The sequence below is a fragment of the Schistocerca nitens genome, chromosome 11 (assembly GCF_023898315.1).
Source record: "Schistocerca nitens isolate TAMUIC-IGC-003100 chromosome 11, iqSchNite1.1, whole genome shotgun sequence".
NCBI classification, from domain to species: domain Eukaryota; kingdom Metazoa; phylum Arthropoda; class Insecta; order Orthoptera; family Acrididae; genus Schistocerca; species Schistocerca nitens.
Window position 1 is genome coordinate 212,884,731 of NC_064624.1, and position 15,719 is coordinate 212,900,449.

Genomic DNA, 15,719 nt, shown 5'->3' on the forward strand with positions numbered 1-15,719 from the left:
ACATGCTGCGTTCTGTTATCTAGGAACTCTTCAATCCAATCACACAATTGGTCTGATAGTACGTATGCTCTTACTTTGTTCATTAAACGACTGTGGGGAACTGTATCGGAACGTCTTGCGGAAGTCCAGAAACACGGCATCTACCTGTGAACCCGTGTCTATGGCCCTCTGAGTCTCGTGGACGAATAGCGCGACCTTGGTTTCACACGATCGTCTTTTTCGAAACCCATGCTGATTCCTACAGAGTAGATTTCTAGTCTCCAGAAAAGTCATTATACTCGAACATAATACGTGTACCAAAATTCTACAACGATCGACGTTAGAGATATAGGTCTATAGTTCTGCACCTCTATTCGACGTCCCTTCTTGAAAACGGGGATGACCTGTGCCTGTTACCAATACTTTGGAACGCTACGCTCTTCTAGAGACCTACGGTACACCGCTGCAAGAAGGGGGGCAAGTTCCTTCGCGTACTCTGTGTAAAATATACACGTCTTACATGTGCAGGATCTCTATCCTAAAGGCCTTCACCATCAAGTGAATACACTCTATTTAGAAATTAAAGAAATAAAGTCTCCACCCGTTTCGACGATGTGCACGATGAATGCACTGCAACGAAATGGGCAACCTGGAGAATTGTGTTGAAGGTGTACAATTGTGGCCTCAGTTGGGTATATAGCATCGATACCTTGGCGTTGTAATTCGATTGTGACGGCCAAATTTTATGAAATGCTGCTCGACGAAGGTCTGCCTGAACCTCGTATAACTAGAGTGGGTGCTACGTAGAGGCAACGCCTCCTTTCAGAATCGACCACGGCGGCAGCCACGGGGGAAGTCCAGGTGACGACGCGTGCAGACCTCGGCGCCCTCCTAGACCCGCCTGACGGCGCCGCGGTGACGCTGGTAGTGGGTGACGCGTGGGCGACGCGTGGGCGGTGGCGCCCCGGGGCGGCAGGAGCCGCGTGTCGGGTGCCGCGTTCCAGCACCACGCCCTGGAGTCCAGTGGTGGCCAGGTCAGGACTGCCGACGCGGAGGGTGGGACTCCGAGGCAGCGGCTGGCCCGCTGCACGCCCTCCAGGGGCCCAGCACCGTCCCTCGGCTGGCAGCAAGCGTGGTGTGTCGAGCCTGAGGACTCGGTGTGAGCAGCAGCAGGTGTCTCAGCTGAGCGCAGACACGTGTTCTGGCAGGCTGGCCCAGCTGCCGTAGCCCACATAAGGGACCACAGCACCAAGTGACGGCCACGTAGAGCTGGGGCGACGCTTTGCTCGACGAGGCCACAGACGCCGTGCTCGGCGACCTGAAAAATGTGGTCAGACTGAGTCGGCTGCAGCACGAGTTGCCAGCAGCATCCAGGTAAGCACAAGAAAAGCAATGCTAGCTGTGTGTGTGTGTCTTTTCCAAACACCGAGTGTCTCTAAACTGATCTGTGCTGGTCAGCTTTTAAATCAGCCAAGGAATCGTCATTATCAGTTTCACAAGCTGCGACATGGTCGCGAAAAAACACAGTGACCCGTGTATGTAATAAGTTTCCTTTAATTTACGTCTACGGTCACAATCTTTTCTGTTATTACCGGTTTCGGTGTTTAATGACCATCATCAGATCTGCAGCAAAAATGGGAAAAATACAAATACACTCGCAAACTGTATACAGCTTAAGAACAATATATAGAGCATATTGAAAAGTAGTACTGACAAAATTTACATTTGTGCACTTTAAATATGAAGAGGCATACCTGTCCTGTAAAAACAAAGTCCTAATGCACTGCAGCCATAGTGGCATAGTCAACTGTTAAATGCGGAATCAGCACCAGCATCGTCAAATACATATAAATCACATCACATGCACGAGTCATGTTGTCAGTAAAACTACTCTTTAAAACAAGCTGCCGTGCAGTAGCCACAAGATGTTTGTGTCTTTCCTTTCATTTGTGGCTCCTTTAGCGATTTGTTTTATGTTAATATTACCCGGTGCAATATGAACGGTGTTTAATATTTATGTCATTGTCTAGAATATTGGCACTAGAGCATATGTCAACCACTGCTTTTTAACTCTTCGTCTTTTTGACAATATTACTTTTGTTGTGTTCTTCTTTTTATCGCTTTTTATTACTGTAACACCTTTATACTTCATAAGCTTATTACAGACTTTAACTATTGTATCCCCCTTTTATTTTTGCTGTTTCGATTAATTATTGAAAACTAGTGTATACTGGCATTAGCGACATCTGGTCAACTTACTACACACACACACATCTTGTGGCTACTGCACGGCAGCTAGTTTTAAACAGTAGTTTTACTGACAACATGACTCGTGCGTGTGATGTGATGTGATTTATATGTATTTGACGATGCTGGTGCTGATTCCGCATTTAACAGTTGACTATGCCACTATGGCTGCAGTGCATTAGGACTTTGTTTTTATGAGACAGATATACCTCTTCATATTTGAAGTGCACGAATGTAAATTTTGCCAGTACTACTTTTCAATATGCTCTATGTATTGTTCTTAAGCTGTATACAGTTTGCGAGTCTATTTATATTTTTCCCATTTTCGCTGCAGATCTGATGATGGTCATTAAAGACCGAAACCGGTAATCTGTTAACCAGAAAAGATTGTGACCATAGATGTAAATTAAAGAAAACTTACCATTATCAGTAATCTGCCCAAAGGCAGGTTTTCACACGGTAACTCTCCAATCTTTCCTGTCCCCTGGCATCCACTTCTGGTCCACAAATTTCCACTTCCCTTTACGTTGTCTATATCATATTGCAGCTCATTCTTCCACTCAATCTCCTCCCACGAAGGAGACATTCCAAAGCGTCTGCCGGTAGGCACTCCCTTCACACCTAATGTTCCATCCAGTTGTTCCTCCTTTGTCTTATAACCAGCAGCTGTCTTCTCCTCTCGATAACACTTTCCAACACTGTTTTGTTATTTAGTCTTTCCATTAGCTTATCCTCTCCATTCTCCTCCACATTACTATCTCGAGAGGTTCTAGCCTTTTCTCATTCTCTTGTGTCATTGTTCACGTTTCTGCTCTTTAGAGTGATACACTCCAGAGGAAACACTTGCCAAGTCTTGTCCTCAGACTTTTATCCACTTAGCCACATAATAATGTCATCTTTCTATTGAATGCCTCCTTTGTGACAGTAATGTGAACGTTCAGCTCCTGATGGGATATGAAATCTCCTGCATTCGTACTTCCGAGAAGTGTAATATTCTCACTTGCCTAATAAAAACTTGACCTATAGTAATATGTGCCAATCATCTGGAAATATGTGCTACCCTGTGTCAGATGTTATCGTGTGATGCTCACGAGACACATATTGTCACCTCCAGACAGTCACCAACACAGTTAACAGTCAAAGAACTGCTTACTGCATTACACGAACGTTGTTCCCGATTGAGGCTGACAAATAACTGGGAGGTGTGGCACAGCAGGGCAGACACGGCACGTCACTCGCGAGTTCGGGCAGTTTGGGTTTCGGTACTGTGAGCACGCACCTTGGCGTCTATCACTGCTGGGATGGACTGTAAGAGCAGCGCGCCTCGGTTCTCTTTGGATTGGTGTGTCTTCCTCTCAGGTGACGGTTCACACCCAGTGGACAACGGGTGAGTCGGTAAGCAGATCGCTGCAACCGGTGACGGACCTGCGGAAGTAACGGTTGCGGAAATGTGTAGAAACTGAGGTAATTAATCTGCTGCAATCATCTGGGAGTGTCACGTAATGGGAACGGTGATTCGTGAAATGTGTGAATGTGAATCGAGTAATGAGAAACACGAGATAATCTTCACATGGATCTTCTAGCTGCATAACGACAACTACATTCAGTTTTTGAAGTTACCGATTTAGTAGCAGTGCCCTCACCTTGCACGTCCTCAGAGGGGCCAGAGACATCATTTGTTTAATTTCTAACTACATCTACATCTACATTTATACTACGCAAGCCACCCAACGGTGTGTGGCGGAGGGCACATTACGTGCCACTATCATTACCTCCCTTTCCTGTTCCAGTCGCGTATGGTTCGCGGGAAGAACGACTGTCTGAAAGCCTCCGTGCGCGCTCTAATCTCTCTAATTTTACATTCGTGATCTCCTCGGGAGGTATAAGTAGCGGGAAGCAATATATTCTATACCTCATCCTGAAACGCACCCTCTCGAAACCTGGCGAGCAAGCTACACCGCGATGCAGAGCGCCTCTTTTGCAGAGTCTGCCACTCGAGTTTGCTAAACATCTCCGTAACGCTATCACGGTTACCAAATAACCCTGTGACGAAACGCGCCGCTCTTCTTTGGATCTTCTCTATCTCCTCCGTCAACCCAACCTGGTACGGATCCCACACTGATGAGCAATACTCGAGTATAGGTCGAACGAGTGTTTTGTAAGCCACCTCCTTTGTTGATGGACTACATTTTCTAAGCACTCTCCCAATGAATCTCAACCTGGTACCCGCCTTACCAACAATTAATTTTATATCATCATTCCACTTCAAATCGTTCCGCACGCATACTCCCAGATATTTTACAGAAGTAACTGCTACCAGTGTTTGTTCCGCTATCATATAATCGTACAATAAAGGATCCTGCTTTCTATGTATTCGCAATACATTACATTTGTCTATGTTAAGGGTCAGTTGCCACTCCCTGCACCAACTGCCTATCCGTTGCAGATCTTCCTGCATTTCGCTACAAATTTCTAATGCTGCAACTTCTCTGTATACTACTGCATCATCCGCGAAAAGCCGCATGGAACTTCCTACACTATCTACTAGGTCATTTATATATATTGTGAAAAGCAATGGTCCCATAACACTCCCCTGTGGCACGCTAGAGGTTACTTTAACGTCTGTAGACGTCTCTCCATTGAGAACAACATGCTGTGTTCTGTTTGCTGAAATCTCTTCAATCCAGCCACACAGCTGGTCTGATATTCCGTAGGCTCTTACTTTGTTTATCAGGCGACAGTGCGGAACTGTATCGAACGCCTTCCGGAAGTCAACGAAAATGGCATCTACCTGGGAGCCTGTATCTAACATTTTCTGTGTCTGTGTCTGTGTCTGTGCATCGCGGTGTAGCTTGCTCGCCAGGTTTCGAAAGGGTGCGTTTCAGGATGAGGTATAGAATATATTGCTTCCCGCTACTTATACCTCCCGAGGAGATCACGAATGTAAAACTAGAGAAATTCTAGCGCGCACAGAGGCTTTCCGGCAGTCGTTCTTCCCGCGAACCATACGCGACTGGAACAGGAAAGGGAGGTAATGATAGTGGCACGTAATGTGCCCTCCGCCACACACCGTTGGGTGGCTTGCGTAGTATAAATGTAGATGTAGATGTAGTTAGAAATTAAACAAATGATGTCTCTGGCCCCTCTGAGGACGTGCAAGGTGAGGGCACTGCTACTAAATAGGTAACTTCAAAAACTGTGTTGAAGGTTTACAGCTGTGGCATCAGTCAGACACAGCGAGGATACCTTTCTGTTGTAATTCACCTGCGATGGACAAATTTTATGAAATGCTCTGTACGCCTGTGCCTCGTATAACTATTGAGGATGATATGTAAAGCAAATTCATTGTTTCAGAAACGAAGACGAAATCGACCACGAAGAAAGTTCGGGGGACCACAAGTGTGTAGGCGGGCGGCCCCCTAGGGGCGGGTGACGGCGCCGCGGTGGCGCTCTGATGCCAGTCGTCGACACGTGGCTGACGGGGCACCGGACGCCGGGAGCCGCAGTCGGATGCCTGGTTGCGACACGTCACCTCAGAGTCTGGTGGTGGCGCGGTCAGACTGGAGAGTAGAGTGCTGAGGCAGCTGCTGGTGCACCCCGGCACTGTGCAGTCACTCCAGCTGCCCAGGACGGCCTCTCAGCCAGTGGCTGCAGCCAGCAAGTGCGGTGCGTCGAGCCCGAAGACCCGGTGTGAGCAGCAGCTGGCCGCTCAGCCGGCCACAGCTGTTCTGGCAGGGGGACACAGCTGCCCCAGCCTCAGGCGGGTCACGAATGTGCACATAAAGCCTCACACATACCAGGTGACGGCCACGTAAAGCTGGGCTGGTGCAGTGCTCAGGGAGCCCAGAGACGTCCTCAGAGTGAGTCGGTAGCTCCACGAGTCGCCAGCAGAATCCAGGTAACGACCAGACACTCGTCTGTGTTTGGCAATGCTGCGTGTCCGCATGCGTGTGTGTCTGCGTGTGTATTTTACTGTTTGTTGCTGAGTTTACATACTGTGCCTGTGCTGTGAAATACACCTTTATTGATGCCTCAAAAGACATCTCCTGGTTGCCCACAGTGCTTTCATTGCTTTCTCGTGTCAAACTGAACAGATCTCTAGATTAATCTGTGTTTATTAACACTTAAATTAGCTACAAAACTCATTATCATCAGTGTTCTGCCCAAAGGCACGTTTTCATGTGGTAATTCTCCATGCTCTCCTGTCTCCTGCCATCCCCTTCAGGTCCACTAATTTTCCACTTCGTATCTATCGTGTTGTATCTAATCCTTCCACTCAATATGTTCCCACGAACGAGACCTTCCAAACCGTTTGTTTGCGGGCATACTCTTCACATCAAATGTCCCGTCCAGTTAGTCTCCCTTTCTCTTATGACCTGCTTCAGTCCTCTCCTCTCACCGACACTTCCCGTCACTCTTTCTGTTACTTAGTCTTTCTGTCAGCTTATCCCCTCACTTCTCCTCCACATCTCAAAAGCTTCTAGCGTTTTCTCATTCTCTTGGGCCACTCTCCATATTTCCACTCCATCGAGTGCTACACTCTGGCGCACACACTTGGCAAGTCTTTTCCTCAGACCTTTATCCCATTTGGCACATAATAATGTCTTCTTTTTATTGAATGCCTTCTCAGCTATAGCAGTTTTCACCTCCCGATGGCATCCGAAGTCTTCAGTAATCGTACTTCTGAGCTATATATTGCTCTTACTTTCCTAATAAAAACTTATCCTATCTCAATATGTGCCAATCATCTGGATATCTGTGTTATAGTTCTGATGCTCATGAGACAGTCTCCACCCATTCTGAGGACATGTGCACAATGAGGGCACTGCAATAAAAAAATGGCTCTGAGCACTATGGAGCTTAACTTCTGAGGTCATCAGTCCCCTAGAACTTAGAACTACTAAAACCTAACTAACGTAAGGACATCACACACACACATGCCCAAGGCAGGATACGAACCTGCAACCATAGCGGTCGCACGGTTCCAGACTGTAGCGCCTAGAACCGCTCGGCCACCCCAGGTGGCGCACTGAAGGTTTACAGCTAGTCACCTGTGACACAGCAAGGTTACCTTTGTGCTTTAATTCAACTGTGATGGGCAAATTTTATGAAATGCTGTACTTCATGTGTCTATTTTGGGTGCTATATAAAGGCAGCGCTTTGTTCCAGAATCGACCTCGGAGGCAGCAGTGAAGAAAGTTCAGGAGACCACAAATATGGACGCCCTCCCATATGCGGGTGACGCTGGCAGTGGATGACGTGTGGCTGGTGGACACGAGGCTCTTCCTGTGGCCAGGAGTTCTGCGTCCGATGCCACGTTCCGACGTGACACCCTGGAGGCTGGTGGTGGCACGGTCAGCCTCTCTGACGTGGAGCGTCCATCGCTGAGGCAGCTGCTGGCCCACCGCTGTACCCTGCAGATCCCCAGCTCCCCAGCACGGCCTCTCAGCTTCTGGCTGCTGCCAGCAAGTGTGGCGTGTCCAGCCTGACGTCCAGTGAACGCGAGCCCGCAGCTCGGCTTGCCGTGGAGAACACGGTGGCCGCACTCGTTCTGGCACAGCCGCCCCCGCCTCAGGCAGGCCGCCAGTGCCCTCATAAAGGCTTACACTCCCCTGGTGAAGGTCATGCAGAGCCAGGCTGATGCAGTGTCCAGTGAGACCCGAGACGAGCTCTAAGTGAGTCGGCTGCTTCACAAGTCGGCACTCGTTCTGGCACAGCCGCCCCCGCCTCAGGCAGGCCGCCAGTGCCCTCATAAAGGCTCACACTCACCTGGTGACGGTCATGCAGAGCCGGGCTGATGTAGTGTCCAGTGAGACCCGAGACGAGCTCTAAGTGAGTCGGCTGCTTCACAAGTCGGCACTCGTTCTGGCACAGCCGCCCCCGCCTCAGGCAGGCCGCCAGTGCCCTCATAAAGGCTCACACTCACCAGGTGACAGCCATGCAGAGCCGGGCTGATGTAGTGTCCAGTGAGACCCGAGACGAGCTCTAAGTGAGTCGGCTGCTTCACAAGTCGGCACTCGTTCTGGCACAGCCGCCCCCGCCTCAGGCAGGCCGCCAGTGCCCTCATAAAGGCTCACACTCACCAGGTGACAGCCATGCAGAGCCGGGCTGATGTAGTGTCCAGTGAGACCCGAGACGAGCTCTAAGTGAGTCGGCTGCTTCACAAGTCGGCACTCGTTCTGGCACAGCCGCCCCCGCCTCAGGCAGGCCGGCAGTACCCTCATAAAGGCTCACACTCACCAGGTGACGGCCATGCAGCGCTAGGCTGATGCAGTGTCCAGTGAGACCCGAGACGAGCTCTAAGTGAGTTGGCTGCTTCACAAGTCGGCAGCAGAATCCAGGTAAGCACGAGACGAGACACTCGTCTGTGTTTGGCAATGCTGTGTGCGTGTGTGTGTGTTTGTGCGTATTCCGAACATACAGTGTTTCCCAGTGATTTTCCATATTCTGTCTGTGCTGTGAAATACACCTATATTGATGCCTGCAGAGTATGTTTCCTGGTAGCCCAGTAGTTTCATTGCTTTCTCATGTAGGGTTGCACATATCTACTAAATTTAGCTGTATCTGTTTGCACTTAAATTAGCTAAAAACTCATCATAATCAGAGTTTTGCCCAAAAGCAGGGTTTCATGTGGTAATTCTCCATGCTCTCCAGTGTCCTACCATCCCCTTCAGGTCCTGAATTTCCACTTCCCTTTACTTCTCTGTCACCTCGTATCTCATCCTTCCACTCAGTCTCCTGCCACAGATGAGACATTCCAGTGCATCCTTTAGGCGGCACCCCCTACTCATTGAATGTTCCATCCAGTTTGTCTGTCTTATAACCTGTCTCTTGCCAACACTTTCCAACACTCTTTTGTTATTTAGTCTTTCCATCAGCTTATCCTCTCAATTCTCCTCCACATCCACATCTCAAAATTTGTTGCCTCTTTTGATTTTCTCATGTCCTTGCCCATGTTTCCACTCCACAGAGCACTACATTCCAGAGTAAACACTTTCCAAGTCTCTCCCTCAGACCTTTACACAATTTGCAAATAATAATGTCCTCTTTCTATTGAATGCCGCCTACTCTACAGCAATGGGAGTTTTCACCTCCTGATGGCATCTCAAGTCTCCAGTAAGCGTACTTTCAAGATATATGTTGTTATTACTTGGCTAATGAAAACCTGTCCTATCGTACCACGTGCCAATCACCTGGGAAACTGTGCTACCGTGTCTCAGATGTTATAGTCTGAACACATGAGGCAGTCACCCACACATCTCCAGGTACTCACCCACATATACACCCAGTTAAAGAAGTGCTGTCTGCATTGTAGGGACATTCTTCTTGGTTCTCAAATGAGTGGAAGGTGTGGGATAACGAGTAAGTTTGTGTACTGACACGTTCCATGACCTTGTAGATTTGCTCCTCAATTTGGTCCTACGGAACTTGACGTGTACAATAAATAAATAAAACCCATGTCACTTGCGAGTTCGGACTGTTTTGGTTTCGATACTGTAAGGATGCATCTAAGCGTCTATCATCGCTGAGATCGATTGTAAGAGCAGTGCGACGAGGTTCTCGTTTGTTTGTTGCGTTTTTCTCTCAGTTAACAGTTGATACCAAGTAGACTATGGGTGAGACGGTAAGCAGTTGGCTGTCATACATGATGGATCCACGGAAGTAACAGTCGCGAAAATATGTAGAAACTGTGATAAAAACTGAGGTAATTAATGTGCTGCAATCGTCAGGGTGCATCAGGTAATGGAAACGGTGATTCGTGAAATGTGTGAATATGAGTCATGAGATACGTTAGATAATCCACACATGGATCTTCTAGCTGCATAATGAGTATTACATTGTCAAACGCATTGCCATGAGCCTTGCTTGGTACATATTAGTGAATGGCTGTGGATATGACCTCAAGACATTGTGACGCAACGTTTGAACAGTGTAGCCATGTGAAACGTGACAGAATATTAACGTTAAGTCATACCAGACTAATGTGACGTGTGTTGGTAGCGTGTTGACCCCTTTATTCCCCTCAGAACTGCAGGCTTACTGCAGCCACGTCCTAGCTTGCTTGCAGTGGACACTACAAGGGAAGGAGTGAGAGAACTTGTTGGTGGAGGTGAGTGAAGTTATGCAATGCGTTCAGTGATGTAAATCCGCACACCACCTCACAAGATTTTGCTTATAAGTGACTGATCTACTCCTGCATATAAAAATCTTTGTAACTTCAACTTTTGTTATTGTAATGTAAATTACATATTCGCAAACAGTATGAAATACTTGGGATGATGTAATAAATGCCTAATTAATACCAGTATTTATGTTTATGTCATTTTTATTACTACATCAAAGCAGTAGGCTAATGGAGATGAGCCAAAAGTTTGCACGAAGCGTCTGACCGACATTTATTAACTACTGATGTTGTTTTATTTCTGTCAGGATACTACTGACTCTTTTTGGAAACGTGACAATTTTTTCTTTTTTTTTTTTCATTTTTGTCGTTGAATGTGAGAGCTGCAGTAAGTGGTAGCAATCATCTAAGTTAGTGATGGTTTTATTACCTTCTTTTGATAGAAAAAATATATTTAACAAAGAACTGTGGATGAATGTGATACACTTTAATAATAGAACTGCTAATCAGAGAGCTTAGAGCACTCTGAAAGCAAAGAACTAAAGTAGATACTCTGTTTCAAAAAAGTAAACATACCAATATCTAACAAGAAATTAATTTAAAGTAGATACACCTGTAATACACTGAACAGAACCGAGAGGTCATTCTAACAACATATTTTTGGCTGTATACAGTCGTGTATTTTTGTCAAGGAGTTACTTTTCGATAGTCATTAAGAGTTTGGAGTTGGTGAGTATGCACCAGTGCACAGCAGTCATTTCTGCCTGCCCAGAATGGTCAGTAGTGCGCCATACCTGTGAAATCCAGGAATATCAGTTACTTAGTAGCTTATCCAAGAGTGTTTGTTCACAATGACTGTACTGAGCGTCAATAAATGAAGACTTGCTCTTGATTGCTATGTGAAGAGGAAGAGAGAGTATGTTGAGCCAGAATTCGACCATGTAATGCAGGAACAAAGTCAATTGGAACTATCCTCTTATCAATGTCGCCACTCACGGTGTGGCAATGTGAGTCCAGTTCCTAGATGATAGCACGTACGTTTCTGAGATGGGTGCCATCTACAGTATTACTTGCTCAACATTTTGTGGTACGTGTGGTGGGATGTTGTTGTATTGGCATTCATCAAGAGTGTCGATAAGCAGCTACAGTCTGACTGCGGCAGTTTCCCATGACGTAACAAGTCCCGGTGAGACAATCCGGACTCGAGTAACACACTGTCGAGGCAACCCCTGCATTCTAACATACACAACCAGTTGTTAACAGCAAAACAATACAGTAAAGTGCCGTAGTTTGCCTCAGTATGTGGAGAATTATGGAGGATAGGTTCTTCAATGAAATGAGGCTACAGCTCTTTACACCTTTTTAATCATTGTGCCTAATCTCCATCCTGAAAGACTTCATCATCAAGTGACTACACTGTAGATAGAAATTAAAGACTGAAGTCTCCATCCATTCTGAGGACGTATGCACAATGAGGGCAGTGGAACAAAATGGGCAGCTTCCAAAACTGCATAGGAGATTTACAGCTAGTCATCTGTCGCATCAGTTGGACACAGCAAAGTTACCTCTGTGTCGTAATTCACCTGTAACGGACAGTGGTTACGAGAAGCTGCTTGACAGAGGTCTGTCTGTACCTCGTATAAGTATCGAGAGTGCTGTGTAAAGGCGACGCCTTGTTTAAGAATAGACCATGAGGGCAGCCATGAAGAAAGTTGAGGAGACCACAAGTGTCGACCTGGACGCCCTTCTAGATGTGGTGACGCTGCTAGCGGGGCGACTCGCGCCTGGGGACTGCACTGCGCTGTCCTAGAAGCCAGGAGCCGTGTGTTTGGTGCCGCGTTCCGACGTGATACTCTGGACTCCAGTGGTGGCCAGGGCAGGATCACGGATGTGGAGACCTCAGGCAGCTGCCGGCCCACTGCTGTAGACTGCAGGTCCTCCGGCTGCCCAGCGCGGCCTCTCGGCTGCTGGCCACTGCCAGCAACTGCGGCACGTCGAGCCCGGAGACCCAGTGTGAGCAGCAGCTGGCGGCGCAGCTGGCCGTGTAGGACGCAGCAGCCGCAGCCGCAGCTGTCCTGGTAGTGCGACACGGCTGTCCCCAGCTCAGACTCGCCAGCTGATGGCCACGCAAAGCTGGCCTCATGCTTTGCTGGATGAGCCCAAAGATGTGTCGCCAGTAGAACCGTTAAGGCACTCGGCTTGTTTGGCGATGCTGGCTCTGTGTGTGTGTTCCAAACTAAACTGAGCTCTATTTATTAGCACTTATATTAGCTAAAATGGAAATGGAAGATGAAATGGGAGATATGATACTATGTGAAGACTTTAACAGAGCACTCAAAGGCCCGAGTCGAAATAAGGCCCCAGGAGAAGACAACATTCCATTAGAACTACTGACAGCCTTGGGAGAGCCAGTCCTGACAAAACTCTACCATCTGGTGAGCAAGATGTATGAGACAGGCGAAATTCCCTCAGACTTCAAGAAGAAAGCAGGTGTTGACAGATGTGAAAATTACCGAACTATCGGTTTAATAAGTCGCAGCTGGAAAATACTAACGCGAATTCTTTACAGACAAATGGAAAAACTGGTACAAGCTGACCTCAGGGAAGATCAGTTTGGGTTCTGTAGAAATGTTGGAACACGTGAAGCAATACTGACCCTACAACTTATCTTAGAAGAAAGATTAAGGAAAGGCAAACCTACGTTTCTAGCATTTGTAGACTTAGAGAAAGCTTTCGACAATGTTGACTGGAATACTCTGTTTCAAATTCTGAAGGTGGCAGGTGTAAAATACAGGGAGCGAAAGGCCATTTACAATTTGTACAGAAACCAGAGGCAGTTATAAGAGTCGAGGGGGCATGAAAGGGAAGCATCGGTTGGGAAGGGAGTGAGACAGGGTTGTAGCCTCTCCCCGATGTTATTCAATCTTTACATTGTGCAAGCAGTAAAGGAAACAAAAGAAAAATTCCGAGTAGGCATTAAAATCCACGGAGAAGAAATAAAAAGTCTGAGGTTCGCCGATGAGATTGTAATTCTGTCAGAGACAGCAAAGCAACTGCAAAAGCAGTTGAACGGAATGGACAGTGTCTTGAAAGGAGGATGTAAGCTGAACATCAACAAAGCAAAGCGAGGATAATGGAATGTAGTCAAATTAAGTCGGGTGATGCTGACGGAATTAGATTAGGAAATGAGACACTTAAAGTAGGAAAGGAGTTTTGCTATTTGGGGAGCAAAATAACTGATGATGGTCGAAGTAGAGAGGATATAAAATGTAGACTGGCAATGGGAAGGAAAGCGTTTCTGAAGAAGAGAAATTTGTTAACATCGAGTATTGATTTAAGTGTCAGGAAGTCGTTTCTGAAAGTATTTGTATGGGGTGTGGCCATGTATGGCCGTGAAACGTGGACGATAAATAGTTTAAACAAGAAGAGAATAGAAGCTTTCGAAATGTGATGCTGCAGAAGAATGCGGAAGATTAGATGGGTAGATCACATAACTAATGAGGAGGTGTTGAACAGAACTGGGGAGAAGAGGAGTTCGTGGCACAACTTGACTGGAAGAAGGGACGGGTTGGTAGGACATGTTCTGAGGCGTCAAGGGATCACCAATGTAGTATTGGAGGGCAGCGTGGAGGGAAAAAATCTTAGAGGGAGACCAAGAGATGAATACACTAAGCAGATTCAGAGGGATGCAGGTTGCAGTAGGTACTGGGAGATGAAGAAGCTTGCACAGGATAGAGTAGCATGGAGAGTTGCATCAAACCAGTCTCAGGACTGAAGACCACAACAACAAACAACATTAGCTACAAACTCATCATCATCAGTGTTCTGCCAGAAGGTGGGTTTCCACGTGGTAACTCTGCAGGTGGACGCGCAGAGGATTTACTCCTAACCAAGTTGCTCAACAAGAAGTTCTTTCAGGACCAATATGATTTGTTGGTTGTAAGATTAACTTCTCTTGTACAACTAACGAGGTAGTGACTGGTAATTCTTGGATGACCTTGGCTTTAGTTAGATGAGCTGAAGAACCTCCTGCTGGTTTGGAATCCTATTACGACAGAGATATTATCGCTTATAGAACATTTGCAATAGGAGTTGTTGCAGATCGTAATTATGGTACATGTGTTGTTACTACTGACAAGCCTTTCTTTCTTCAGCCATCCTCTGCCATCCTCTTCACATCTACATATTTTCGACTTCCCTTTATGTCATCTTGTATCTCGTATGAGACCTTCCAAAGTGTCTGTTAGCAGTCACTCCCTTCTCACCAAATATCCCATCCAGTTCTTCTCCCTTTCTCTTGCAACCTGCAGCAGTCTTCTCCTCCCCTCAGGTGTCTGGTCACGGATGGGGCAGAGGAGAACGTCGTGAACGCCTGGCAGGGTGAGAGCACTCTGCAGTTGGCTGCACGCTGGGCTGGGGCAGCCCCAGCCGTCCCCGACCCCACGAGTCTGGACAGGTGGACGCGCAGAGGTGGCGGCTGCACTGCCCGAGGCAGCAGCCGTCGAGTGACCAGAGGACAACGCCCCTGGACTACGCAAAACAGAGCGACAAGCAGGATCTCGTTAATATGCTAATATATTACCGTCTTATCTTATTAAAGGAAATAACATTCAGTTCACCATTTTTCCTAACTTTTAAAATAAAGACAATAAAAACTTAATCGTTTCTTCACTCATTTCTACCAATCATTCCACGGTGCACATATTTACCCTGGTAACACCGCAGTGAGCGCAGCAAGAGACTTCTGTAAACTGACGCGAGTAGCCTCTCTACAACACTTCTCGAGCAAAGTTTACAAAAGCTCAACAACAGTGGAAAAATACTCCATTAGTAGCAACAGTTCTCCACCTAAACATTGTTTCCCACCTGGCATACAAAATTTTAAACAACTCGCATGAGTGCAGGTGAATGACACGTTTGAGAATTGCGAACATTTCGAAAGATGTTTATTTACTTATTGTTCCATGGGACCAAATTAAGGAGAAGTCTCCATGGTCATGGAACGAGTCAATACATGGAATTATAACACGATAGTAGAAACACATAAAATGAAATATAAGTAACGTTTTCAGGCGACAATTCGTAAGTTTAAATAAAGAAAGTCAACAATGTGACACTGGAATTTGCTTAATTTTTCAGCTCTTCCAGGAGCTCCTCGACAGAATAGAAGGAGTGAGCCGTGAGGAAACTCTTCAGTTTGGACTTAAAAGCGTTTGGGCTACTGCTAAGATTTTTGAGTTCTTGTGGTGGCTTATTGAAAATGGATGCAGCAAAATAGTGCACTCCTCTCTCCACAAGAGCCAAGGAAGTGCATTCCACATGCAGATTTGATTTCTGCCTAGTAGTAACTGAGTGAAAGCTGCCAACTCTT

The 15,719-nt window shown here is 46.7% G+C and overlaps 1 long non-coding RNA gene across 3 annotated transcripts; it reads left to right on the forward strand.

Moving 5' to 3' along the window:
• Positions 1-957: 957 nt before the first annotated feature.
• On the forward strand, positions 958-15,008 carry LOC126213105 (uncharacterized). 3 transcript variants are annotated; one of them, XR_007541072.1, is made up of 5 exons: positions 958-1,353; positions 5,581-6,124; positions 7,396-8,312; positions 8,470-8,567; positions 14,679-15,008. It is a non-coding gene; the product is annotated as an uncharacterized LOC126213105 (long non-coding RNA). The 3 variants fall into 3 exon arrangements; XR_007541073.1 differs by having other exon boundaries at positions 7,396-8,155; XR_007541071.1 differs by having other exon boundaries at positions 7,396-8,567.
• The last annotated feature ends 711 nt before the right edge of the window (positions 15,009-15,719 follow it).